The 25,390-nt window shown below is 41.5% G+C and overlaps 1 pseudogene; it reads right to left on the reverse strand.

Moving 5' to 3' along the window:
- Positions 1-614: 614 nt before the first annotated feature.
- The window catches only part of LOC100591918, a 47,349-nt pseudogene continuing 22,573 nt past the window's right edge, over positions 615-25,390 (reverse strand).

Consider the following 25,390-nt stretch of genomic DNA (forward strand, 5'->3'; position numbering starts at 1 on the left):
TTCGTCTGCTCTTTGGATGCTGTAAGATCCATATCTTTTTAATAAAGTTCCCTTTTATACGTACTAGCTTGAGTAAGTATCTAATTGTTGCACCCAAACATGCCCTGAGAAAAACAGTGAAGATGTATACACTACTCAAAGTTGCCCAGTTGGTAAGTGATAGAGACATGATTTGAAACTAGTACAAAGGCTATTCTACTTTGCTACACATTTATAGATCTTTGTAATTTTTCTTCAGTGACTTTTTTTTTTCCCACAAAAAGCACTTTTTATTTGAGGCAAAGAGAAGTCTTGCTGAAAGGATTACATTTCCAAGCAGTCAAAACTCAACTGTTAGTGGCACTGTTTTGACCTGGTAGATTTTGCTTCTCTTTGGTCAGAAAAGGGTATTCAGGGTGTACTTTCCCCAGCTGGGCAAACAGAAGGGCAAAGCAAAGCTACTCTATTGACAGGGCTCTTCAGATCCAACATCAAGCTAGACACACCCTCGCTGGCCACTACAGGTTGCTGTCCCACTGCTGAGTGACACAGGCCATACTACCTTTGCAAGGAAAAAAAAAATGAGGCAGGAAACATGGTATAGGTCACTTGGGGACAAGCAGGCATCCACAGCTTCAAAACTCTTCGTGGAAGGGGTAATCCTTGTGGGAGGCACAGCTCACCAAGGCACAGACCCTCCAGTTTCTGTTGTAACTGAATAAGGTGGTCATATCCTGGCTGTTCAGTTCAAAGCTGAAGACCTTAAAGTTCTCAGCAATGCGTTCTGGTGTGACAGACTTGGGGATCACCACCAAGTTCCTCCTCATGGGGAACCAGATCAGAACCTGGGCTGTAGTTTTATTGTGTTTGGCTGTGTTCGCCTTGATCCTGGGATCTTCCAGGAGGGAAGGGTCCTCAGGCTTGGCCAAGGGCCTGTTGGGAGAGCTGAAGGGGTGGTAGGCAGTCACCATGATGCCTTTAGACTGGCAGTACTGGATTAACTTCTCCTGAGTGAGGTACAGGTGGCACTCAATCTGATTAACCGCCTACTTATACTTTAAGTCAGGTTTGTTTAAGATCCTCTCAATCTGGAGATGGTTGAAGTTGGAGATGCCAGTAGCTTTCACCAGCCCTTCATCCACCAGCTCTTCCATGCCCGCCCATGTGTCCAGAATGTTGGTGTTACTGGGAATCACATTACCCAGCTCATCCAATGGGAAAAATTCCTTCCCAGGCTTGAAGCTGGTTGGCCAGTGAATAAGGTAGAGGTCCAGGTAGTCCAGCTTCAGGTCAATGAGCATCTTCTGGCAGGCTCCTTTCACCAGGCCCTTCTCATGGTACGCTCACCACAGCTTGCTGGCGATGAAGAGCTCCTCACACTTCACCACCTGCTCCCTGAGCTTCTCCTGAATGGCCACCCCCACCTCATTCTCATTCTGGTACATGTGGGCACAGTCGATGTGGCAGTACCCAACGTCAATGGCCACCTTCACAGCCTCAGTTACCTGGCCCGGAGGGGAATTCCAGGTGCCTAGCCCCAGGATGGGCATCTTGGTGCCATTGTTGAGCACAAGGAGGCTGGCCGTGGCTGCTGCATTCTCCAGACCCCCACCCAGAACGATGTACCTCAGTGACTCTTTAAGCAACTTAATAATATTAAAATAGTTATGTCTTTAAGAATGCCTGGTCTAATCAACAATGAAATACTTACTGTGACAGTAGAGCCACTTAATAGATTTGGATTTGCAAAGCCAGTAAGTGGGAGGTTGCTTATTTTCTAGTAGGTCCCTGACGTGAAGCAGTGGGTCCTTTTATTATGGCCACAGGGACCTACCTGATTTTCCCAACTATGGATAGGTAGAGAGACTGAAGTAGCATATAGTCTAGCCTACATGCATTTTATATATAAATATACTATTAAAATGTCAAAAATAAACTATATATTTTCTAATTAGAATATATAAAAAATGGACTCATATGTGTAATCCCAACACCTTGGGAGGCTGAGGTGGGAGGATCCTTGAGACCAGGAGTTCAAGACCAGCCTGGGCAACACTGTGAGACCCTTTCTCTATAAATATATAATGCTTTTTTAAAAAGAACATATGAAAAAGGGAAATACCATTTACAAAAAAAGATGGAAGGAACTACAAAGCATCTTCATGCAAGTGAATTACCTTCCTAGTTAATAAGATCTCACTTGTAGCTACCTCTCCTTTACCTTTTTATCACACATTTCCTACCCTGGGAAAAGGTAGGGAGACTACTCCCTTCACAAAGGAAACATGGAAAAAAGACAAACAGCTCCCCAAGAATTAGTTTCTCATGCTTGAGTTCTGATATGGGGTGTTATATTTTCACACAAAAAGCCCTGCTGAATTCCTGACTCAGGGTTAATTTGCTGAACTACTATTACCTAGTTCCACTTAATCTCATTCTAGTTTTCCTTATTCTGCCTTAGAAAAGGACTTTTCTTGGACTCCCTCATATTGATAAGCTAAGTGTCAATAACTTCCAGCCTTATGAAGATCTCCAAGTAGCACACTGCCTAAATTCCAGCTTAGAGTTCCACAGCAAAGGCAGCGGCTGAGCTCGGCTTTTCCTCTATGCCTAGTCAGACCCATTTTCATCCATCTCCAAAAAAAAACTGTACCTTGCACCTTGTGTTTTAAGCCCCCACTTCCTACATACTCTCTTCCTGAAGTAGTAACTAAGAGAAAAGGAAGATTGAATGAAAATAGAGAATGGAAAAACAATAAGGAAAATCAACAAAACCATAAGTTGGTTCTTTGAAAAGATCAACAAAATTAACAAATCTTTGATGATACTGACTAAAAATTTGAGAGAAAAGACTCAAGTTACTAAAATACAAAACGATGCTGGGAACATTACTACTGATATTACAGAAGTAAAGAAGATTACAAGGCAGTATTATGAACAATTGTATGTCAACAATTTTGATTATTGATTCAATCTACTTAATAGTTGTAGGTCTAGTAAAATTTTCCATTTCTTTATTAGTCAGTTTGGTAGATTATGTGTTTCTAGGAATTGCTCATTTCATCTAGGTTATTCAATGTGTTGCACTCCAGTCTAGGCAACAGGGCGAGACCCTGTCTCAACAACAACAAAAAACCAACTTAGAAATAAATTTAACCAAGGAAGCAAAAGACTTGTACACTGAAAACTATGAAACACTGCTGGAAGATAAATAAATGAAAAGACATCCTTTCTTCATGGATTGGCAGACTTAACATTGTTAAGATGACAAGACTACCCGAAGTAATCTACAGCTTGAATACAATTGCTATTAAAATCCCAACAGCATTTTTTGGGGCAGAAATATTGAAAAAAAAAACCCTATCCTAAAATTCATCAAGGGATCAATCTCCAATAATCTTCTAACAGGATTGCTGTAGGTTCAATTAGATCAGGGGTGTAGTGCTTTCTTTTTTTTTTTTTTTTTTTTTTTTGAGATGGAGTTTCACTCTGTCACCCAGGCTGAAGTGCAGTAGCGTGATCTCAGCTCACTGAAACTTCCACCTCCCAGATTCAAGTGATTCTCACCCCTCAACCTCCCAAAGAGCTGGGACTACAGGCGTGCGCCACCTTGCCCAGCTAAGTTTTGTATTTTTAGTAGAGACAGGGTTTCACCATGTTGACTAGGCTGGTCTAAAACTCCTGACCTCAGGTGATTTGCCCCAGCCTCCCAAAGTGCTGGGATTACAGGCATGAGCCACCACACTGGGCTGTGAATTCTTATAATTCTGTGTTGCCTTGGCATCCATTTTAAATATAAGTTGGACTTCCTCATCCCAGAAGTAGAGTTTAGTTGCCTTTGACACAATTTCTAGTTCTCTACCTCCTCCTAGTTCTGCAGTGTGGTTAATCCAGATATCTGCCTTATACAACCACCTCCTGGTGACCACCTCCCTATAAGACAACTAGATGCAACCTACTTGACTTGCCCCGCTGACCCCCATATCTTGCAGTGTCTGTGCAGATATGCTGCAGTGACCACCTCTCAGTCACAGCATGACCCCATGGAACTCATGCCTGCTTGCTTTAAACCTACCAGTTAGAACTCCCTGTGGAAAACCTGCTTGGGCAATGCCCTGGACACCAAAAAAGGCTTCGGCCCTCAGGTCCCCCCCAAACCCTCTCTCTTTTGCTTTCCACCCTCTGGTTGCCCCTGCAGGTCCCAGTCAGCACACCTCTTCCTGTTGGACCTGCTTGGGGTTTTTTTGTTTGTTTGTTTTTGAGATGGAGTCTCGCTCTGTCACCCAGGCTGGAATGCAGTGGTGCAATCTCGCCTCACTGCAACCTCCGCCTCCTAGGTTCAAGCGATTCTCATGCCTCAGCCTCCCAAGTAGCTGGGATTACAGGTGCCCAGCACCATGCCCTGTTAATTTTTGTATTTTTAGTAGAGACGGGGTTTCATCATGTTGGCCAGACTGGTCTTGAACTCCTGACCTCAAGTGATCCGTCCACCTCAGCTTCCCAAAGTGCTGGGATTATAGGCATGAGCCACCGTGCCTGGCCCCTGCTGGTTTTATGATGCCCTCTTCTCTCTGTGATCTTTAAGTAATTAAAAACTGCTTCTGTTATTTCATATGTTTTGCTGTGCCATCTCTTCCGTGTCTCACCTGGCTGACATACCTGATCCTAGCTCTCCTCAGGGCAGGCCTCTCCTAAAGAGTGACAATCTTGCATTAGGGCCACTCTCAAAAGAGAGACCTCAAAACCCAATGAGAAGAAAACACAACAAGGGGTTTGGGGGGAATTTGATGGGTTAACCCAAAGTTTACAGAGAAGTGCAAGGGACCAAGAATAGCCAAGACACACTCAAAGGAGAATAAGACAAGAGGCCTTGCCCTATTAAGTATCAAGAATTATTAAAAAGCTCTAGGAATTAAGATAGTGGAGCCACAGAGGTATACTGAACAATGAAATAGAATAGGTTCCAGAAACAGATCCATATGTATATGCACATTTATGACGAAGCTGCCATTGCTTACAGTATGGAAATTCACGGTGCTGAGAGTACTGAGTATTCACACAGGAAAAAAAAAAGAAATATGATCCTATTTCTATTGGATCTATCCTATTGAACACAAACATCAATTTCACGTAGACTGTAGTAGGCCAAAACGTGAAAGGCAAAACTATAAAACTTTTAGAAGATAATATAGGCAATGTGATTATAACATTCAGTAAGAAAGATTGCATACAAAGTTGTTGTATAAATAGTTTATACAAAAATATAAACTATAAAGGAAATGTTTGATAAGTTTGGCTAAGCTAAAATTGGAACATACGTTCACCAAAAGAAACTGTTAGAGAATTTAAAAAACAATTAAAAATGGAGAAGCTATTTGTTGCAACATACAAATGAGGTAGTATCTAAAATACATAAAGAAGTCATATAAGTCTATAAGAAAAAGACATCTTAATAGAAAAAGATAGGTGCAGCCATAAAAAAAGAACAAAATCATGTCGTTTGTGGCAACATGGATGCAGCTGGAGGCCATTATCCTAAGCAAATTAATGCAGAAACAGAACACCAAATACCACATGTTCTCACTTATAAGTGGGAGCTAAATATTGGGTACACGTGGACACAAAGGTGGCAACAACAGACACTGGGGACTACTAGAGGTGGGAGGGAGAGGGAAGGATTGAAAAACTAACTATTGGGTGCTATGCTCACTACATGGGTGACAGGATCGATTGTACCAAACTGCAGCAGCACATAATATACCCATGGAACAAACCTGCACATGTACCCCTTGAATCTAAAATAGAAATTGGAATTATTTTAAAAATCATTAATATTGGCAAGACTTTATCTCTTTAGAGTAGAAGAAACATAAGTATCCATATCCATATGAAAATATGCTTGGCCGGGTGCAGTGGCTCAAGCCTGTAATCCCGGCACTTTGTGAGGCTGAGGCAGGTGGATCACCTGAGGTTGGGAGTTCAAGACCAGCCTGGCCAACATGGTGAAACCCCATGTCTACTAAAACTACAAAAATTAGCCCAGCATGGTGGTAGGTGCCTGTAATCCCAGCTACTCTGGAGGCTGAGGCAGGAGAATCGCTTGAAGCCGGGAGGTGGAGGTTGCAGTGAGCTGAGATCACGCCATTGCACTCCAGCCTGGGCAACAGAGCAAGACTCTGTCTAAAAAAAAAAGAAAGAAGATATTCTCAACCTCATTCATAATCAGATAAAAGGAACAAACCACAATAAGATACTATTTCATACCTACCAGACTGGCAAAAGTTTAAAAGTCTGACAAAATCAGGTGTTGGCTATGATGGAAAAACCAGAACACTCACACTGCTGGTGAGAGTGTCAATTGCTACAACCACTTGAAAAATAATTAGAAATAATCTAGCAAGAATGAAGATGCATGTGCCCTGTAATCCAGCAGGTCCACATGCAGGATTATACCCTAGAGCTCCTGTACATGTGTGCAGAGGGACTCATACAAGAATGATCAAAAAAGTCTTGTCTAGATCGTGTTTTACAAATGGAAACAATGCAAATATTCATCCACATCTGAATGAATAAACCACACTGTGGTGTATTTATATGCTCTAGCGCCATATAATTCTTATTATAGGAATTAATTACAGTGACACACAACTACACAGATGAAACTCAAGATCAAATGTCTGAGTAAAATACACAAGTTGCAGAAAATTCATACAGTATGATTCCATTTGTTTAAAGTCCAACAACATTCAAAACTAAACAACATGTCATTTTGGAATATAGCAAAAAGTAAAAAAGCATTTTAGAAAAAAAGTGAACAAGGCCAGGTGCAGTGGCTCACGCCTGTAATCCCACCACTTTGGGAGGCCGAGACGGGCAGATCACCTGAGGTTGGGAGTTCGAGACCAGCCTGACCACCATGGAGAAACCCCATCTCTACTAAAAATACAAAGCCGGGTGTGGTGGCGCATGCCTGTAATCCCAGCTACTCAGGAGGCTGAGGCAGGAGAATTGCTTGAGCCTGGGAGGCGGAGGTTGCAGTGAGCTGAGATCACTCCATTGTACTTCAGCCTGGGCAACAAGAGTAAAACTCTGTCTAAAAAAAAAAAAAAGTGAACAATAAACTTCAGGAGAAAAGCTACATCTGAGAAGGGAAGAAGACAGATTCTACAGGGCACCCAAAGGTAATGCTGGACACAGGGGTTCACTCTTTTGTAATTCTTTCTATATTTTAGAGACAGGGTCTTGCTCTGTCACCCAGGCTGGAATGCAATGACGTGATCAAGGTTCACTGCAGCCCCAAGCCCCTGGGCTCAAGCAATCCTCCCACCTCAGCCTCCTGAGTAGCTGGGACTGCAGGCATGCACCACACCTGACTAATTTATTTATTTTTTGTAGAGATGAGGTCTCACTATGTTGCTCAGGCTGGTCTTGAAATCCTGGCATCAAGCAATCCTCCTGCCTTGGCCTTCAGAAGCTCTGGGATTACAGGCATGAACTACCATGCCTGGCTAATATTATAATTCCTTACACATCATATATATATTATATGAATATTCTCAATATCTAATCAAAACAATTACATGAGGTGATGACTAAGTAAAACACACAGCTCAGTAGCTGGCATCTATTAGGTGCCCATTCTTCTTCTAAGTCTTGTTTCATTATAAATTTTTTTTGTTTGTCTGCTTGTTTGTTTGAGACAGAGTCTTGCTCTGTCACCAGGCTGGAGTGCAGTGGCATGATCTCGGCTCACTGCAACCTCCGACTCCCTGGTTCAAGCAATTCTCCTCCCTCAGCCTCCAGAGTAGCTAGGATAACAGGCACGTGCCACCATGCCCAGCTAATTTTTGTATTTTTAGTAAAGACGGGGTTTTACCATGTTGGCCAGGATGGTCTTGATCTCCTGATCTCATGATCCACCCATCTTGTCCTCCCAAAGTGCTGGGATTATAGGTGTGAGCCACTGTGCCTGGCCTCATTATAAATATTTTAAAACAAATTTGAGTAAAACTAAGTGGTTTTCTTTCAAATCCAATAATTGCTCTTAGATGGAAGAATGCCACAGGATCAGATTCTAGGTCTGTTCCAAGTCAAAGACTAACAAGGCTCCCCTACTCTGGGTTCTCAATCTTACAACATCCCAGTGGGGTCATTTATGCCAACTGAACTAAAAATAAATATCTGCAACTGTTTCATCCTTTCCCCCCACCTTGATTTCTATCTGTGTGGTTCTCTTTTTGACTAGAAAATAATCCTTTTGTGAAACTATGATGAGAGAAGCCACACCCCTAAGCTGGAAGAAATAAAAATAGAGGCACAGTGGATGCCTGCACAGTCACACACTCTCTCGTTTGGGTGCTCTGCATCATCACACGTTATATTTAGGTTGGTGCAAAAGTAATTTTAATGGCAAAAAAATGCAATTGCTTTTGCACCAACCTAATACAAAAGGCAGACTAGGCGTAAAGACAGTGATCTGCTCACTGCCTGCTCTTGGGCTATCTTCTGGTCCAAATGCTGTAAATCTCAGGACACAGGCATGGGCAAAGACTTCATGTCTAAAACACTGAAAACAATGGCAACAAAAGCCAAAATTGACAAATAGGATCTAATTAAACTAAAGCGCTTCTGCACAGTAAAAGAAATTATCATCAGAGTGAACAGGCAACCTACAGAATGGGAGAAAATTTTTGCAACCTATCCATCTGACAAAGGGCTAATGTCCAGAATCTACAAAGAACTTAAACAATTTACAAGAAAAAAAAAACCCATCAAAAAGTGGGTAAAGGATATGAACAGGCACTTCACAAAAGAAGACATTTATGCAGCCAACAAACCTATGAAAAAATGTTCATCATCACTGGTCATTAGAGAAATGCAAATCAAAACCACAATGAGATACCATCTTATGCCAGTTAGAATGGCAATCATTAAAAAGTCAGGAAACAACAGATGCTGGAGAGGATGTGGAGAAATAGGAATGCTTTTACACTGTTGGTGGGAGTGTAATTAGTTCAACCATTGTGGAAGACAGTGTGGCGATTTCTCAAGGATCTAGAACTAGAAATACCATTTGACCCAGCAATCCCATTACTGGGTATATACCCAAAGAATTATATATCATTCTACTGTAAAGACACATGCACATGTATGTTTGTTGCGGCACTATTCACAATAGTGAATCAACCCAAATATCCATCAATGATAGACTAGATAAAGAAAATGTGGCACATATACACCATGGAATACTATGCAGCCATAAAAAAGAATGAGTTCATGTCCTTTGCATGGGCATGGATGAAGCTGGAAACCATCATTCTCAGCAAACTATCATAGGAACAGAAAACCAAACACCACATGTTCTCACTCATAAATGGGAGTTGAGGAAGAAGAGCATAGACACAGGGAGGGGAACATCACACACCAGGGTCTGTCGGGGGATGGGGGATAGGGGAGGGATAGTATTAGGAGAAATACCTAATGTAGGTGACAGGTTGATGGGTGCAGCAAACCACCATGGCACGTGTATACCTATGTAACAAAACTGCATGTTCTGCACATGTACCCCAGAACTTAAAGTATAATTTAAAAAAAAAAAAGAAATTAAACTCATGCTTAATCCTGGAAAAAAAAAAAGGAAAGAAAACATCTGTGACACAAAGGAGCCCCAAAACAAAGAGAGTTGCAAGTAATGCTGACCTTTTAGTAATAAAGGCTCTGGCACTGGTCTTCTCTCCAGTTTGGCTTTGCTTTATAACCAGGAGGCAGCTGGAAAACAAACAAAACATACAAGGTTTTATCACTTTATTCAAACAGACTTCAGAGAAGTGGCATCCAGGTATACTATAGAGATAATCAAATTCTATTGTTTGTCTAAGTGTCCACTGAATTTCTAAGTTAATTAAAGCAATTGGGAGAGAGTAAAAAAAAAAACAGAAGGCCAGGCAAGGACTGTGTTTTCACTGGTGCTCCAGAAGAGTCAGCAAGAAACAAGGGAGAGGAGAAAGGGAAACGAGCTGGCCAGACCTTCTCAGTGTGAGGGAAGCAAAGAATCACCGAGATGGTCCATTCATCTGCTCAACCACTGAGCACCCAGTGTGCACCAGGCTCTGTGCTGGAAAAATAAACACATAAGTCCCTACGTCATGGAGAATGTAGCTCAGTAGGGGAAAGTCAGAAGCAAGTTGGCAATAAGTGGTGTACAGGAGAAGCAGGGGCTGCCACAGGAGCACACAGCACCAGGCTTGGGGGCTCAGAAAAGCCTCCCCACAGGAAGCAACAGCGAACCTCAGACTCTCCTGCGGAGTAAGACCAGTTGGCCTGACATAGTGCATAGTGGGCTGAGGGAGGGAAGTACGAAGCAAGAGGAGAAAGCCTCAATCTGGAGAACAGCAGGTGTCAGGGCTCAGGGAGCAAGCATGGGGTATAGGAAAAGGACAACTAGGTGAGAAGGCCTGGAGCAAAGAATGCAAGCAGGGTGGTGCCGGGTTCGCCACCTCTAAATATTATGCTCTCCATGGCTTCAGGCCCACTGGACAAACCCAGGCAATGAACGGCCTCAGACCTGAAGAGCAGAACTCCTGACTCATACAGCTCATCTGTCTTTGCACAGTGCCTTGTGTTCTTGCAGTCACACTCTTGGTTGCAGATACAATGCCAGCCAGAAATATGGCTGTGACAGGACAGTGACTCAGAGTATACAGTTGGGCAATGAGAACTTAAACCATAAGACTTTTTGCAAGAAAAACCTATTAGACAGAGACATACACACACTCAGATCAGCTACTCCTAGCAACTCCTCCATTATATATCAAGAGGAGAGCTCAAGCATTGCAAAATCTATTTGGGGGAATGGTGACCAGTCTTATTGTCTGCCTGTTCTTGAGAAAACCTGTGATAAATGGAATCAACTGAATCTTTTTTATTTTCAAATCTGCTCACACATAGCCTTAGGGTCATTTGTGATGTGAGACTGAAGGGGACTGGGATGCAGTGGATGACAGCTGCCCACCATCTATCTGGTCCTAAACCATCCACCTTCCCACTGTAGCTGCTCAGGCCCTCCTAATCAGAGGCCTGTCAGGAGCCAATTGAGCTGTATCTATCCAGGTATCGTTACATATTTGTTTCAGTTGTGATTATTCTTTCTGGCAGACAAAGCCATCCTTGTGGAAGGCAGAGCAGGACAATCCCACCCAGGCACATGGACCAGGCAGCTGGCAGAGTGCATTGAGGTGGCTCTGCCATCTGCTGCTTAGAAGGAAGGGCCTGAGGCTCACACATGCCTCCAAAGCCTGTAAACCCCAGACTTCACCAAACCAAGTGGTAACGCCTCCATCCAAGTGGTAACGCCTCCATCCAAGTATCGTTAGCCCTTCTGGTCACATGGATGCATTGTGCAATTTGTCATCCTCTTCAAGTTTTAACCCTTGTCATTCACTTTGACCTGATAAAAACGATGGGTTGCCAGTGGGAGGGGTTGAGAATAGGAAGCAAAGAGACTTCATAGTACGATTTGTCTTGCACTGGAGACGAATCAAGCCCTGGGGATGGCCTTAGCCTCTTCTGTCCAGAGATGGTCCTGCTAAAAATAATAATGGATTATACTCCTCAAAAAATTCATGTCATGTTTAGAGCTAAATCATTCTTCATTTTTGTCATTTTAGAAAACCAGAGATATATTTCAAACTGGTAGTGACACTTTCTTCTACCACTCTGTGCCACCAGTGCCTAGCATACAGCAGGTATTTATAAACAGTTATTGATACTATGTGATGAATTACTAGCACACAAACCTGCTTATTTAGAAAAGCAAATCCTACAAAATCAAAGATCTAGAAGCACAGGTATGGACTATCCAGTATAGAGTACACTTCAATATGTGACTGCTCAAGAAGCCACTTATCAAATCAAACACAAGTGTGACTCTCATCACATGGGTCCTTTCAATGTGGGGACCTATTCCTCTCCAGGATCTCACCTATTAGAAAAATGTATATTCACCCTATAGATTTTGTTTAAGATTCTGTCCTCTCTGTGGGGAGATACTTGGAGTTGTCACTCAGCAGCAGAGATCCGGAGGGACCAGATGGCTGGTAAAACAGGAGGCTATTCTCAATCCAGGGCCAACAGGAAAGCTGGAAGGCAGAGCCCAAATTTAGTTTAAAACCTGATGCCCAACAGTATAAAATTAGAAACTCCTTTGAACCATCTGGTTCTTTTAAATAAATACCTGTCTGTCCAATCCTAGAATGGAAGGAGCTTCAAAGTCTAGCTCCCTTCCCTAAGACACAACATCTGTCCCAACATTAGTGAACGGTAGCCACGGGAGATACTTAATATTGGCTAGCTGACAGAGCCTAGGCTAATGGCTGCCAATCTTAAGTACTCTAAAGTTCTTTAGAATCTTTCTGATTCCAATATCTCTTTCACTCTTCTCTTCCAACCACCAAATCCCCTCTTCTTACTCTCCCTGAGGCTAGAATACACACACACACACACACACACACACACACACACACCCTCTAAAATATTTCAATGTATTATTGTCCTTCTTCTGCCAACCCACCCATAACGATCATTCCTTCTATATATTGCTCTACTTTCTGTTGTCCTTCTCTCCCCTTCTCTGACAGTGATATAATTTATCCATGACCCCTAAAAATCAACACTTCACACCCTTGTGGGGTGACCGTCTTAGTTCATTTTGTGTTGCTATAAAGGAATACCTGAGACTGGGTAATTTAAAAAAAAAAGAGGTTTATTTGGCTTATGGTTCTGCAGCCTGTACAAGAAGCATGACCACAGGTTTACTGTTGGACATTTGCTTCATATTAATAATAGTGAATAATGCTGCTATGAACATTCTTGGGCATGGCTTTTCATGTGTATATCCTATATTATGTAAAACCACTTCTAGGCACTTCCATACCTAGGAGTGGAATTTCTGGGTCACAGGATGAGCAATATTGAACAGCAGATTTTGCAAACAGTTTTCCAAAGTGGTGGAATCATCTTACACACTCTTCAGTAGCACATAGGAACTTCTATTGCTCCTCATTCTTTTCAGCACTTTGTGTTATCTTTTAATCAGGACTGTCCAACCCCTGGTATCAGTCTGTGGCCTGTTAGGAACTGCACCAGCATCTGCTCCTGGTGAAGACTTCAGGAAGCTTCCAGTTGCAGTGGAAGAGGAAGGAGAGCAGTGTGTCATATGGTGAGGGAGGGGGTGAGAGAGAGAGTGAGGGGAGGGGTGTCATGATCTTTTAAACAACCAGTCTCATGTGAAGTAGTAGAGTAAGCACTCACTCATTATGATGGGAAGGGCACCAAGCCATTCATGAGGGATCTGCCCACCTGATCCAAACACCTCCCATTATGCCCCATCTTCCAACACTGGGGATCAAATTTCAACATGAGATTTGGGGGGACAAATATCCAAACTATATCAGTCACCATCCTTAAATATTATAAAATAATCTGTCCCCAGCCAAATCAATGTATATCCCAGACCCTTCTCCCTTAAACCCCCATTTTTCAGCCTTCACATGGCCTAAGATCTCTTCCACCACACATCATCTCACCACATGCTAACACCACCCCGACCTTTTATCTTGACTGGAGATGGCCCAACCTGAGTGATTTAGTGATTTCATCCCTTGGACACAGAAGTGAAGAAGAGTCTGGAGTGGAAGGGTCAGCAGTGAAGACCACAGGAAAGGAGAGTCAAATAGGACCTCCCTAAGTGCTTCCATTTTCTCTTGTATTCCAAAGGCCAGTTAAAGAGTAAATGAGATGATGTATAAATTCATCTAGTAAACTGGTGAAGCCCAATACAAAAGTAACAACATTATTATTAAATTATTTCCACAAAAATCCCTTAATTAGCATAGAAATAGTGTCATTATGTTTCCCTCAAATGAGTTCCTTTTCAGTGATATGGTGATCAAGTCTCAATGTTGGAGTTGTCTCCAACTCCACCCCCTCCCTTGCCCTCTACATTGTTAGGCACAAGTTTCCATGCACTCTTCTTCGAGAAAGTCCTTCAATCCATTCTCCATATCCATTCTCTTTTGCCCTGAACTTAGCCCAGCCCTTTGTCCCTTTGACACTGAAGCATGACTCCTTATTCTAGGGTCTACTCACTCTATGTGAGCTCAGGTCCTCCAGTAAGCTGATGTGAACATGAACCAGACATGCAAGATACTTGTTGGGGGAGATACTTGGGCAGGATAGAGAGGGAGAGAGCATGCATAGGCAGAGGGAGCCTTCAGACCACACCTGTCTGACACCGTTGACAAGAGGGAAAGAAGACTGGTAGGAAGATCCTCAGACCACACTGCAGTTCTAAGAAAGTCTTGTTTGGCTGATGGGTAGTATGCTAGCCCAGGTTCCCATTAGAAGAGTCCACATCGAGCAGAATTGGCCCAGCTTTAGTACCTTCAACATGTCAATGAGGGACAGACACAGCTCAGGGAAAGTGTGGCCCCAGCGTAAAGATCAGAGTAATGAGGAAAAGATAGCTTCTCAAGTACTAAGTGAAACGGATAGACAAGGGCAAAAACGGAAACTTGACTCCCTCTCATGCCATTCACAAAAATCAGCTCCGGGTGGATTGTAGATCTAAGTTTGAAATGATAAAACTTTTAGAAAATTATATATAGGAAAATTCATGACTGAGAAAGGAAACCTGTAAACCATAAAGGAAAAGAGAGATGCACTAGAATACATTAAAGTTAGGAATTTTTATTTACCAAAATTAAGAGCTTCTGTTTTGATAAGCAGAAGAGTGAAAAGACAAACAAAAGTGGGAAAGTGTCATTTTAATACATATAACTAAGAGGCTCATAACCAGACTATATTAAAAACTGGTAAAAGTTAATCAAAAGCAAAATAACAGAGAACCCAGTAGAATAAAGGGTAAGAAACTCAAACTGGTATTCCACAAAAGAGGCCATGCAAATGGCCAGTAAACATATATAGGTGCTGAATATCATTAATCACAAGGGAAATGCAAATTGAAATCACAACAAGATACATTCAACACACACCTGAATGGTCAAAATCTAAAACAGTGGTCTCCAAACTTTTTGGCACCAGGGACTGGTTTCATGGAAGACAATTTTCCCACAGACCCAGGGGAATGGTTTCAGGATAATTCAAGTGCATTACACTTACTGTGCACTTTATTTCTATTATTACATTGTAATATATGATGAAACAATTATTCAACTCACCATAATGTAGAATCCGTGGGAGCCCTGAGCTTCTTTTCCTGCAACTAGATGGTCCCATGTGGGGGTGATGGGAGACAGTGACAGATCACCAGGCATTAGATTTTCATAAGGAGCATGTAACCTAGATCTCTTGCATGCACAGTACACAATAGGGTTGACGCTCCTATGAGAATCTAATGCTACCACTGATCTGAAAGGAGGCGGAGCTTAGGTGGCCTGTTAGGGATGGGGGAGCAGCTCTAAATGCAGATGAAACTGCGCTCGCTCACCCACTGCTCGCCTCCTGCTGTGGGGCCCGGTTCCTAACAGGCCACAGACTGGTACCAGGGGTTGGAGGGTCCTGATTAAAAGATAACACAAAGTGCTGAAAAGAATGAGGAGCAATAGAAGTTCCTATGTGCTACTGAAGAGTGTGTAAAATGATTCCACCACTTTGGAAAACTGTTTGCAAAATCTGCTATTCAATATTGCTCATCCTGTGACCCAGAAATTCCACTCCTAGGTATGGAAGTGCCTAGAAGTGGTTTTACATAATATAGGATATACACATGAAAAGTCATGCCCAAGAATGTTCATAGCAGCATTACTCACTATTATTAATATGAAGCAAATGTCCAACAGTAAAACTGTGGTCATATTCATTCCATGGCATACCGTAGTGAAAAGTAATGCATCAAAACTACACCCAACAATATAGATAAATTTCACAAATACAATGCTGAGTGACACATATTCTATGATTATATAAAGTTATAAATATATAAAGTTCAAAAATTTTTGAAACTAAAATATCATATTTAGGGATTCACACTTAGGTGGTAAAACTATTGGAAAAAATGCAAAGACATGATAACCATGAAGGCCAGGATAGTGGTTACCTTTAGGGAGAGGGAAAGAGTATAATTGGGGAGGGGTATGCAGGGCCTACTGGAATGCTAGCAGTAGACTATTTTTGCCCTGAGTGTTTGCTTTATAATAATTCAAAAAACTTTACTAACATATTTTATGCATTTATCTTAATTGTGTTATATTTCTCAATGTTTTTTAAAAGGAATTCTTTTTTAAAAAAATTACAGATGTAGTGGCTCACGCCTATAATCCCAGCATATTGGGAGGCCAATGTGGGAGTATTGCTTGAGGTCAGGAGTTGGAGATCAGCCTGGGCAACACAGTGACACCCCATCTCTACAAAAATTTTAAAAATAAAAATCTAGCCAGCCATGGTGGCACGTGCCTGTAGTTCTAACTACTTGGGAGGCTGAGGCAGGAGGATCCCTCGAGCCCATGAATACAAGGTTACAATGAGCTATGATAGGGCCACCACACTCCAGCCTGGGTGACAGAGCAAGACCAGAAGCTTAGTGTAACAGAGAATAAGTGAAAAACCCAGCAAAACATAGAAGACTAATCACAAATAAGTTAGTTTCATCACACGATAAAGCATGTTTATCATTTTTTTAAAACAAAAGAAGTGGGAAACAGAAGGTATTATTAATAGAAACATCCTCTGAAGCAAAACTGTCTGCCTAGAACCCAAACTGTATAGAAAGAGTAGAAATTACTCTGCCTCTTCCTAGCAGGTAAAGATTCCCTTCCCTTCACCTGGCTGGCAGTTTGAATTGCAAGGAAAGATGAAACACTGTGACTCATGTTGGCAAAAGATGATTGAGGACTAATTTTACCAACGTACTTTAAGTACCAGTTTGCAAAGCGTGCTTTTAAGTACTCTGATAATTAATGGGTAAGCTGGCAGGCACTTTTTCACTCAAATACATTTATTTCTTAATTAAAACGACATGCAGATGTTAACATTTATTAATTATTTTACTAGTTCACAGCAATATAATTAACTGACTTTAAAAAGCTGAAAATGATACTGCCATCCTTCAGAAGTTGCAGCATTTGGTCTAAATGAAAATGTGAAGTAGGAAAAGGTGTCCTCATTTCACAGTCTTTCTCCCCATATCTCTCCCCTGTGACTGCTTACAAAGTGGGCTATAATAATTCTTCCCAACCCAGTGCATGTGCCCCTTTGCAATGTGACTTTGTCACCACTCCCATCAAGGGGTGGGGACTTTTTCCCCACTAGGGACTGACTAAGAAGGAGGAGTGGTGGGAGCAGTTTACTCCAGTGGGGAAGAGAATTTTATTGCATTGTTTAGAATTGCTAGCATACAGTGATAATAAAATAAAAAGCAACCAACTTTTCATTAGTTTTATTATTGCTTTTCAATTCTTTACAGAAAATGCACCCTTTTACTGTCTGCACCCAGGAGTTGTTCTCCCACTGCCAATCATTTCCCTGCTTGGTATGCCATCGTTCCCCACCCCTTGAATCTGAGCAGGCCTGGGACTTGCTTTGACCAATAGTATGTGGTGAAAATGACACTTTGGGACTTCCAAGCCAAGACCTCAAGACATTTGCAAATTTTGCTCTAGTCCTCTTGGAACCCTGAGACCTCCATGTGGGGAAGCTGAGCATGGCCTCCTTGAAGATAGAAGAACACATGAAAAGAGAGGTCCAGCTGATAGCCAGCACCAGTTATCATCAGGCATGTGAGTGGGGCCATCTTATATCATTGACCCCAATCCAGCCATCAGATGGCTACAGCCACATGAGTGACTCCAGGCAAGACTGGCAGAAGAACTCTCCAGCTGAGCCCAGCCCAAATGGTGGACCCACATATTTCTGAGCAGTTCGAATGGTTGTTTGAAGTCACTAAATTGGGTTCTCATCCTAGCTCTTCCTCTTAGCGGTGAGACCACGAACAAGTCACTTAACTCTTCTAAGCCTTTTCCTTTATCGGTAAAATGGGGATAACAATGTAGAACTTTCTACAGATGCCTGTGGTAAGGACTGAATAGGATTATGTGTACGTGCCAGGGTGGAGACACTAAGATGTGAAAGGTGCTAGATACCAAAATGAGTATGAACATATCCCACTGAAGGAATTCTCAAAGTAGACAGTTAAGAACTGGTTGAGGGCCAGGTGTGGTGGCTTGCACCTGTAATCCCAGCACTTTGGGAGGCTGAAGCGGGCAGATCATTTGAGGTCAGGAGTTCAAGATGAGCCTGGCCAACATGGCGAAACCCCCTCTCTACTAAAAATACAAAAATTAGCTGGGCATGGTGGCATGTGCCTGTAGTCCCAGCGACTCCAGAGGCTGAGGCAGGAGAATCACCTGAACCAGGGAGGTGGAGGTTGCAGTGAGCTGAGATCGTGCCACTGCACTCCAGCCTGGGTGACAGAGCGAGACTGTCTAAAAAAAAAAAGAACTGGTTGAGGACTCTTGAACCCCTCAATTCCACCTCAAGGGAGTAAAGACAGAGAGAGGATTTTGTGAGGGGGTTTTCTTTGAAGAAAGCACTGTTGTAAGACTCCTTCTAAGAGGGGAGAGTGGGCTGGGTGCAGTGGCTCACACCTGTAATCCTAGCACTTTGGAAGGCTGAGGTGGGAGGATTGCTTGAGCCCAGGAGTTTGAGACCAGCCTGAGCAACACAGCAACACCCTGTCTCTATAAAAAACTAAAATAAAAATAATTAGCCAGGCATGGTGATGCACGCCTGTGGTCCCAGCTACTAGGAGTCTGAGGTGGGAGGATTGCTTGAGCCTGGGAGTTGGAAGCTGCAGTGAGCTGTGATCGCACCACTACACTCCAGACTGGGTGACAGAGTGAGACCCTCTCTCAAAAATACAAAAGAGGGGAGGCTGCAGAGTGCTTCCCTTTCTCTTCAAGCCTGTTTGAGAATGGGTCCTTCACCAAGGCTGCTCAGAGAGCCTGAGATGTGCTCCTTGTAGTCCAGGAGCTCCTCAGATTCATGCCTGAGAAAGTGAAACAGCAAAGGGGAGGGCTGTCTTTGGAACACAAGGTCTAGAGAGCAATTTTATAGGGAGCTGCTGCCTAGACCAGGGATCCCCAACCCGCAGGCCACTGACTGGTACTGGTCCGTGGCCTGTTAGGAACCAGGCCACACAGAGGAGGTGAGCAGTGGGTGAGAGAGCACTACTGCTTGAGCTCCGCCTCCTGTCAGATCAGTGGCAGCATTAGATTCTCACAGGAGCGTGAATCCTTTGGTGAACTGCGCATGCAAGGGATCTGGGTTGTACATTCCTTATGAGAATCTAATGCCTGATGATCTGAAGTGGAATAGTTTCATCCTGAAACCATACACCCTGCCCCAGCCATGGAAAAATTGTCTTCCATGAAACCAGTCCCTGGTACCAAAAACGTTGGGAATTGCTGGCCTAGAGGGTCCAGCAAAAGTGTTTGAGGGAATCTATGGAAGAAAGTAAGGTTTAAACAGCTGCCAGCTCCAAAGAACACAAAGCCAGCCAGTTTGGAATAGAATCTATGAAGCAGGTACTATTACTATCATTTTACTAACTAGAAATGCAGGCTTAGAGAGGTTAAGTGGTTTGCCTAAGATCATACAGTAAGTACCACAGACAGGATGAGAATCCAAGCTGATTCTTAACTATGCTATTCCACATTACCTGGTAAACCATATGTGAAATAGACAAACACCATCACCAAGCAAGACCAAGTGATAAAAAAAAAAAAAAGCAGGAAAACCAAGCTATAGGCATGGCAGTTTCTCTGTTATCCCAGGAAACAAACTAGATGTCCCATGCCTGCAGGCAAAGAATTGAAACAAGTAAATGAGAGCACTTTGAGACATGAATATACCATGCCAGCTGTAATGTACAACCCTTCCTCAGCAGTCTTCGCTCAGCTCCCCCTGTAAAAAACCCCAGCAGCCAGTGAGTAAAGCCGGCTGGGGCAGGAAGGTCTTTACATCCATCAAACTGGCGAGAGTCAATATTCTGCCAGCTGTAGGAAACAAGGAACCATGGAGGATGACTGGGAGCACAGCCATTTCATTCATGAGGTCCCACAGCCACAGTGCAGGACCTACAAGTCAGTCAAGGGCAAGGGAAAGGTTTGAGACCGAGGAAAAAAAAGGATTAGCTCAAAACACTAAAAGAAACATTGCTAATTCATAATCAATAACTTTTAATGAAATCTCTACCAAAAGTAACATTATGCCAACCTCATTTGTTAAATTAATATTCATAAGTATTTCATTACATTTGTAAACAATCTGTAGGTTAGGTTTCCTTACTTCACAAGAATTCCAAGTGTGGGTGAGAAATCACAGGAATTGAAAATTAAAGAAGTTGTTCATAGACTGATCATTTCAAAGGCAAAATTGTTATTTGTTAAAAGTCTTCCAAAATACTTATAGAAGAAAAAGTTACATTTAATATAGCATTTTTTAAAATTGTGCAGGGTGGGGGCCTCTAAAAGGATGAGTTCCTAGAGTCTTTAAACAGTGTCATCCTGAGCAAGGAAAGAAGGGCCATTAAAGCCATCAATTAATTCAAGTTTTTCACACAATGTCTGAGATTAGGGTGGTCTTCACTAAATCTTCATTACATTTACAGGCAACACTTTCTGTGACAGCACAGGATCTGAAGTCTGACTGCCCCCATTCAAATCCCCACTCCACACTTAGCTGTGTGTCCTGGGGCAAGTGGCTCAATCTTTTTGAGCCTCATTTTCCTTATATGTGAAGGATGGAGATTAATGAACCCACTTCAAAAGGTTGGAAGAACTGAGCTAACACAATTATCCCATAGTATCCATGGGGGATTGATTCCAGGACACTACCACCTCCCCTACTACCCCCCACAAATACCAAAACCCACGGATGCTCAAGTCCCTGACATAAAATTGTGCCATATATTTGCATATAACCTATTCACATCCTCCTGTATACTTTAAATCCTCTCTAGATTACTTATAATACCTAATACAATGCTATGTAAATAGTTGTTATACTGGACCAAGCACAGTGACTCATGCCAGTAATCCCAGCACTTTGGGAGGCCGAGGCAGAAGGATCACTTGAGCCCAGGGGTTAAAGACCAGCGTAGGCAACACAGTGAGACCCTATCTCTACAAAAACAATAATAATCATTATTTCTCCACATCCTCTCCAGCACCTGTTGTTTCCTGATTTTTTAATGATGGCCATTCTAACTGGTGTGAGATGGTATCTCACTGTGGTTTTGATTTGCATTTCTCTGATGGCCAGTGATGATGAGCATTTGCATGGTGGCATGCAACTGTAGTTCCACCTACTCAAGAGGCTGAGGTGGGAGGATTACGTAAGCCTGGGAAGTCAAGGCTTCACTAAGCCATGATCACACCACTGCACTCCATTCTGGGTGACAGAACAAGATGCTGACTCAAAACAACAACAACAACAACAAAAAACCTACAAAAATTGCTGTTGTTATACTGTAATACTATATTGCTTAGGGAATAATGACAAGAAAAAACATCTGCGGGTGTTCAATACAGACTCAACCATCCATTTTTTAAAAAAATATTTTCAATCTTCAGTGGGTTGAATCCGTAGACGTGAAACCCATGATACAGAGGGGTGATTGTACATGTAAAGCACTGTACAGTGCTGGCACACAGTAAATGTTGAATAAATGTTAGTTGTTCACAGAAACTTGGATCTGCCAAGAGAACCCCATCCCATGGCCTTACTGTGTAATCATTTTTATGTCTTTCCAACGTGAGTGTGTGCAAAGGTGGAGATGCTTCTTCAACAAGTTTCCTCCTGCACAAGGTCAGGGCCTGTCTGCCAGACAGAAGCCAAGCAGGAGTTCAGGGTCAGGCGCCAGACAGGAGTTGAGCAGAGAGCTATTAATAGAAATCTAGGGCACAGGCATTTTGTTCAGAACTGCGTCCCTTACTCCGTGTTGGTTCTAAAAATCATTTTCTAGCACCCCTGTGGTGGACTATTTATGCCTATGGTGATGAAAAAGATAATTTTTACAAAGCTATGTAACGAATGAATCCTCAACAAACTGAGTGGTTGATCTGCAGCAAATGGATTTGTTCTACAGAGGTACGAAGTATTTGAATGCAAATTCACTGTTTTGTAGACCCATAGAGGATCAAGATAACTGTCTATAAACATCTATTTGGCTGAGGGTAGGGGGAGAAAGAGGGAGGGAGGGAGGGAGGCAGAGAGACATAAAGCCAAAGAATTTGTAGTATAAACTCACTTGTATTAAAAAAAAGAAAGAAAGAAAAACCCAAATTCCACTCTTGTTTATACCACACGTGTAAATGCACAGAAGACTGGAGGGTGCATGTCAAACTGTTTGCAGTGCTAATTCTTACTGGGGAGCAGAGCAGATTTTCCACAGCGAGCTGTAGCAGGAGCACAATAGGAAGCAGAGGGCACTAACAGCCTGAAGGGATGCCCACAATCTAAAGGGAATGAAATTTGGTGAACCAGCTGAGTCCCAGAACCTTGAGCTGAACTCACAATATGGCCACATCGCACCAGAGGTCTCCCAGTGAGATTGGGTTGTGAGAGTGAGCATTGAGGAATTCTTGCCAGGGAAGAAGAAACCCCATCTGCGTCTTTCAAGCGAAGTAGCATCACCAGGCAAGGATGGCAGAAAACAACCTGGATATTATAGATATATCTAAGGGAGATACATTACTCCTAATATCACAGGGGGTGTACACCCTGTGATATTATTCATGATATCTAAGTGAGATGATATATTACTTCTAATATCACAGGGGATATACACCCTGTGATATTATTCATACTATCTAAAAGAGATATATTACTCCTAATATCACAGTGGGTGTACACCCTGTGTATACACCCTATGATATTAATCATAATATCTAAGGGAGATATATTACTCCTAATATCACAGGAGGTGTACACCTTGTGTGCCCACCCAATGTCTACCCCCTGTGATATTATTTGTAGTATCTAAGGGAGATATATTACTCCTAACATCACAGGGAGTGTACACCCTGTGATGTTATTCATAATATCTAAGAGAGACTTATTACTCCTAATATCACAATGGGGGTACACCCTGTGAAAATATTCGTAATATCTAAGCGAGATTTATTACTCGTAAAATCACAGTCCACCCTGTGATGTTTTTCATAAAATTTAAGGGAGATATATTATTCCTAAGATCACAGTTGGTGTACACCCTGTGATATCATTCATAATATCTAAGGCAGATATGAGCACAATGAATGTACATCTTGTGATATTATTCCTAATATCTAAGGGAGATATTACTGCTAATATCACAGTGGGTGTACACCCTGTGATATTATTTGTAATATCTAAGGGAAATATTACTCCTAATATCACAGTGGATGGACGCCCTTTGATATTATTCATAGTATCTAAGGGAGAGGATATATTACTCCTAATATCACAGAGGGTGTATGGCCTGTGATATTATTCATAATATCTAAAGGAGATGACATATTACTCCTAATATCAGAGTGGGTGTTAACCCTGTGATATTACTGGTAATATCTTAGGGAGATAGATTACTCCTAATATCACAGGGGGTATACACCCTGTGATATTATTTGTAATATCTAAGGGAGATATATGACTTCTAATACCACCGGGGGTGTTCTCTGTGTGTGTTCATCCCCTGTGATATTATTCATAATATCTAAGGGAGATATATTACTCTTAATATCACACAGGGTATACACAGAGGGAGTACACCCCGTGTGATATTAGTAGTATAACTCCCTTAGATATTACAAATAATACAACAGTGCGTGTACACAGAGGTAGTACACCCCCTGTGTAATCCCTGTGATTTTATTCGTAATATTTATGGGAGATACATGACTACTAATATCACAGGGGGTGTACTCCCTCTGTGTACACCCACTGTTGTATTATTCATAATATCTAAGGGAGATATACTACTCCTAATATCAAATCCCTAAAATATCCAGGGTGTACACACTGTGATATTAATGAAATAACATAGCTGTGATATTTCTATAACACCTAGTGTTTACATGCTGTGATATTTCTATAATATCTAGTGTTTACACACTGTGATATTAATGAAATAACATCGCTTTGATATTTCTATATAATCCAAGTGTTACACCCAATGTTAACACACTGTGATATTAATGAAATATCATTCCTCTGATACTTCTATAATATTCAGTGATTACATACAATGTTTGTCCACTGTGATATTAATGAAATATCATCACTCTGATATTTCTATTATATCCAGTGTTTACACACTTTGATGATATTTATGAAATATCGCTTTGATAGTTGTATAACGTTCAGTGTTTACACACCGTGTTTGCCCACCGTGACATTAAAGAAACACCATCACTCTGTTATTGCTATAATATCCTGTGTTTACACACTGTGTTATTACTGAAATAACATGGCTCTGATATTTCTATAATATCCAGTGCTTACACACAGTTTACACACTGTGATATTAATGAAATATCATCGCTGATATTTATTTAACATTTAGTGTTTACACAGTGATATTAATGTAATATATTCGCTCTGATATTTCTATAATATCCAGTGTTTACACAGTTTTTACACACTGTGATAATAATGAAATAACATTGCTCTGATATTTCTATACTATTCAGTGTTTACACACTGTGATATTAATGAAATATCATCACACCTATTTTCTATAAAATCTAGTGGTTACACACACTGTTTACCCACTATGATATTAATGTAATATCATTGCTCTGATATTTCTATAATATCCTGTGTTTACACACAGTACATGTACATTGTGATATTAATAAAATATCATCACTCTGATATTTCTATAATATCTACAGTTGTCATACTGTGACATTGACAACTGTAGGTATTATAGAAATATCATCCCTCTGATATTCTATGATATCCTGTGTTTACACACTGTGATATTAATGACATATAATCGCTCTAATATTTTTATATTATCCAGTGGTTACACACAGTGTTTACACACTGTGAAATTAATGAAATATTATCTCTCTGATATTTCTTTAATAACCAGTGTTTACATGCTGTCATATTAATAAAATATCATGGCTCTAATATTTCTATAATATCCAGTATTTGTCAGTGTAAATGTAAGCACTGTGATAATAATGAAACATCATCACTCTGATATTTCCACAGTATTCAGTGTTTACACACCGTGATATTAATGAAATATCATCGCTCTCATAGTTCTATAATATCCAGTGTTTACACACTGTGGTATTAGTGAAATATCATCGCTCTCGTATTTCTATAATATTCAGTATTACAT

The sequence above is a fragment of the Nomascus leucogenys genome, chromosome 5 (genome assembly GCF_006542625.1).
Source record: "Nomascus leucogenys isolate Asia chromosome 5, Asia_NLE_v1, whole genome shotgun sequence".
Taxonomy (NCBI): domain Eukaryota; kingdom Metazoa; phylum Chordata; class Mammalia; order Primates; family Hylobatidae; genus Nomascus; species Nomascus leucogenys.